This window comes from Callospermophilus lateralis, chromosome X (assembly GCF_048772815.1).
Source record: "Callospermophilus lateralis isolate mCalLat2 chromosome X, mCalLat2.hap1, whole genome shotgun sequence".
In the NCBI taxonomy this organism is placed as follows: Eukaryota; Metazoa; Chordata; class Mammalia; order Rodentia; family Sciuridae; genus Callospermophilus; species Callospermophilus lateralis.
This window is the reverse complement of record NC_135325.1, coordinates 59482554-59487302: the sequence shown is the minus strand read 5'-3', so window position 1 is coordinate 59487302 and position 4749 is coordinate 59482554. Positions and strand designations below refer to the sequence as shown.

The window sequence follows — 4749 nt, the reverse complement described above, 5'->3', positions numbered from 1 at the left end:
AAATAAATGTAATGGAACACTGATTTAAAAAAAAATAAAAATTGATTTCCGACTCCGTAAAATAAATACATTCCTTTACACTTACCTCATTAGTCAGCAACACTGATAAGTGATGTGCTAAAACTTTATATCTCATTTTCCCAGGAAAAATAAAAGGGATACTTATATTCCTTTTATGGGTCTGCAAGCTAGCTCATTTGATAAACAATAAGTGGGAAAACTGGAACACTGATTACACGTTTGAGTCTAAAATTACGGTTATTAAAGCCATGCTTTGTACTTACTAGGAAAAGACATTCTTATTTGTTCAGACATATTATATTTACTTTCTGAAATATTTAGTTGTTCTAATACTATATCCTTTTAATTGCATATCTAGTAAGTGCTCCATTGTACCTCTTCTCCTTTAGAATATTTAATTATATATTATATAATATTATCATTGATAGAATTTTAGATGTTCAAGCAATAAGAGAAAACTTTCTATTACTTTCCTGGCAGATGCAACTCTCAAGTATGTAATTCGAAGCTCAATTAAATAAGCCTACGTACAGCCAAATTTATTGTTAAACATTCATGTGTTAGAAAAAGTTTCTATTATGAATTAAATCTGGCTCCTGTCACTTTTACCCTGTTGGTTCTAGTTCCTTTTTAGAAGCTAAAATCATTGTATTAACTTAACCCTGCTTGTTAACCTTGTCTATTTCTCTTGCTTATCAAAGTGAAAATTTAGACCAAGAGCTACCACTGACCACACAAATTAAATTTGTAAATCTGTACAATAAGAATAATCAAAATGAGAGAGCAAAGAGAAACAAAGTAGTATCAAATGATTCCTAAAAATATTATGAATCTCTTAGAAGAAAAGTGCCTCACTAAAATGGAATATAATGTATGAGTAATCAATCTTTAGGTTGAATCCAACAATGAAGAATATTCACAACAAAGGAAGCTTCCAGTGGGATCAGTCTACAAAATTAAATTAAATAAGAGGGTTTGGCAAACTTTGTATTCCTTTTCTCAATACTGGCTCTCAACTTATTAGTTGGAATCCGATTCCCTTTGTTCTTGAAAATAATTTTCCTGATTTTTCTCTCTGCTGCAAAATCCAACCCACTCGTGGTCCATTTTGACTCTGATAGTATTTCAGAGTAAATTACTCTAATATCATATGAAAGTCAAGGTTGCTTAGAAACTGTTAACCCAACTCTAGGTGATAATAAATTTAAAATTTTGAGATATGGATAGGATTGTTATAGATAAACTCATAAAGTATACATTTTGAGTCAAAATAAAACATATACAACCTGACCCCAGGAATGTGGAGCTGAGAAAGGAACCAGGAGGAAAGCCATAATCCCTACCACACTACCAATGACCTGCTCCTATATCTTCTCTGGGCACATTCAGCTTTCAGGCAGGTTATGAGTCCCACAGAGAGGGTACTGTGGTTCTCACCATTGCCTCCCCAACACTCTCAACTGCACCCCCACCCCCATGCAGAACCTTGGCCTGAAATAACACCTGGCCTGAGGACAGGTGCTTCAGGACCCTCACCACTGCTGGGACTGACACAGCAGACGACCCTTCCCTCCTGGCTGCAGAGCTCATCTCGCCATTGCCTGACGAAATGTCTGTCATGTGGCTGGAGCTACCACCCCCATAGTACGAGTGACCACAGACTGAGAACCCCACATCCACTGCTGTTTGCACCACACCTCCATGAATCGCTACTGTGACTTCACACCTGCATGCCCTTCAGAGAAAGTAGATTTATCTCTGCCATGATATGCTTTGTATCCAAAGTCACTAATTGCAGCAAAAAAAAAAAAAAAAAAAAAAACTATAAGGAGACTAAACTTTGGTGCCTAGTTGCAAACAAAGCTAACATTCCAGACACCTCAAGACACATTTTCAGGAGAGAGCTGCTTAATATGAAGGCTACACCATAAAATGATAATGATAACTGATTCGACACATATGCAAATCTCCATGTAGGATCACAAGAAGTATAAAAATGCAAGGTGATATTATATCGGAAAAGAACACAATAACTCTTTAGCAACATGTCCTCAAAACAACAATAGAGAAAACTTGCCTGATAAAGAATTTGTTAGAGGCTGGGGCCGTGGCTCAGTGGTAGAGCGCTTGCCTAGTATGTGCAAGGCACTGCGTTCAATCCTCAGCACCACATAAAAATAAATAAATAAAATAGAGGTATTATGTCCAACTACACTAAAAAAAATTTTTTTTTAAAGAATTTGTTAAGGGGCTGGGACTGTAGCTCAGTGGTAAAGTACTTGCCTCGAATGTGTGAGGCACTGGGTTCAATCCTCAGCACCACATAAAAATAAATAAAGATACTGCATGTTCATCTACAACTACATAAATATTTTAAAAAAGAATTTGTTAAATGATTCCAAAGCATCTCAATGAGATCCAAGAGAATGCAGATAAATAACTGAATGAAAATAGAAAAAAAAGGATAAATGATATGAATGAGAAATTCAGCAAAGAGACAGTGATCTGGGAAAAGAGCCAATCATAAATCTTGGAGGCTCCAGGGAGACTGGGGCAGGCAATCTTGAATATGCTCTTTTGAGCAATGGCTGGAGCTCTACTCCCATAAGCTGTGACTGCAACAATGCCCCATCTTCTTGACCAATGGCCAACTCTTCTAAGTGGAATATGTGCAGGAGGTTGTCAAAAAGGGCTGGAATATGGTTGATGTTCAAGGAAGGGACACTGTTGTTCCTGGTGGGGAAAAGAAATCAGTGACCAAACTACAAAATGAAAGAAGAGTGTAGAAGATCTGTTCTTTGGATGACAATGTTTGCATGGATTTTGCAGGCCTCACTGCCAACACAAGGATAGTCATCAACAGGGCACGGGTGGAGAGCCAGAACCACTAGCTGACCATGGAGGACCAGTCATCATGGAGTATATTACCTGCTACATCACTAGTCTGAACCAATGTTGTATGTGAACCAGTGAGTAGAGGCCATTTGGCCCTCATTTGGGGTTTCAATTTTGATGACACTCCTACACTTATTTTTTGATCAGCTCAATTTCTTGGGTACATACCATGCCTAGAAGGCCAGTGTCATAGACTAGGGCTTCAAATTGGTGTGTGAATTCCTGAAGAAGAACTATACCAACAAGCCATTAAGAAATATTATCTTGCCATCAAGCTGGTAATCAAGGCATTCCTGGAAGTGAGGTGGCAAAAACATTGAACTGGCTGTCCTGATGTGAGATCAGCTCCTCTAGATTCAAAATATGGAAGAAACTGAGAAATATGTTACTGACATAATAAAAAAGAAGAAAATGAAAAGAAGAAACAAAAGAAAGCATTATGATGAAGAAAACTTCCTCACTTAGAAAAGCTTTTAAAGTTAATCATGGATGAGTTTCTGTGTATAGGCATTTCCATCCAACTGTGCATGTTGTCAGAGTACCCATAAAACTTCTGTTCTTTTTAGCTAAAAGAAAGAAAGAAATCAATCATTCTTGGAAATGAAAAGGTCAATAAGTCACATAAAAATACATTTGAAAGCCTTGACAATAGACTAGATCAAATGAAAAAACAAATATCCTAATTTGAATACAGGTTTTTTGAAATATCCCAATCAGGGAAAAAAATAGAAAAACATAAAAAGAGGGTTCAACACTTTTTAGAGACCATTAAACAAACAAATAACCTGCATTTTTTGAATACCGGAAAAAGAAGGAAAAGTTAAAGTCCTATTCAATGAAATAATAGCTGAAAATTTCCCTAATCTTGACAAAAATATGGATATCCATGAATGGAGGGTTATAGGACCCCCAGTAGTCATAATCAGAAAAGATCTTCACCACGGCATATCATATTATGCTCAAGCTGTTAAAAGCACAAGACAAAAGAGGGGTTCTAAAATCTGCAAGAGAAAAAGAAAAGAGCCAATTTATACTTAATAGTAACACCATTAGACTAACAGGAGATTTCTCAGCAGAAATTTACAGGCTAGGAAGGAATGCAATAACATACTCCAAATCTGAAAGAAAAATAATTGCTAATCATGAATACCATGGCTAGCAAGTGGAGAAAAGAAATCAGTGACCAAACTACATTTCCTTCGGAAATGAGGTAAAAATAAAGACATCCCAAGACAAGCAAAAACTGAGGGAATTTATCAGCTCAACCTCTTGGGCACATATAATCCTTACAAAAGATGCTTAAGGGAGTCCTACATTCAGAATTGAAAGAACTACCTAACATTTTGAAAAGGGGTAAAAAACAAATCCATGCATCCACAGCCAACTGATTTTTCACAAGGGTGCTAAGAATAAGCACTTGAGAATGGATAGTCTTTTCAATAAATGGAGTTGAGAAAATCGGATATACACATGCAGAAGAACTGAAACTATGAAATTACTACCAAGAAAAGAAAACAAAGAAGAGGGGGTGGGGCTGGGGCTCAGCAGTAGCACACTTGCCTGGCATGTGTGAGGCACTGGGTTCGATTCTCAGCACCACATAAATAAAATAAAGATGTATCAACAACTAAAAAAACCCCAAACAAACAAAGAAGAAATACTTCAGGGCATCGAAATTGGCAAGGATTTCTTAAACAAAACTCCAAAAGCAAGAAAACAAAACAAAACATAAACAAAAAATAGACAAGTTGGATTATATCAAACTAAAAAGCATCTGCACAGCAAATGAAACCATTAAAAGAGTGAAGAAGAAAAATGAAGAATTGGAGAAAA

At 36.4% G+C, this 4749-nt stretch overlaps 1 pseudogene; it reads left to right on the top strand.

Moving 5' to 3' along the window:
* Positions 1–2837: 2837 nt before the first annotated feature.
* LOC143638562 (proteasome subunit alpha type-7 pseudogene) lies at positions 2838–3359 on the top strand (annotated as a pseudogene).
* The last annotated feature ends 1390 nt before the right edge of the window (positions 3360–4749 follow it).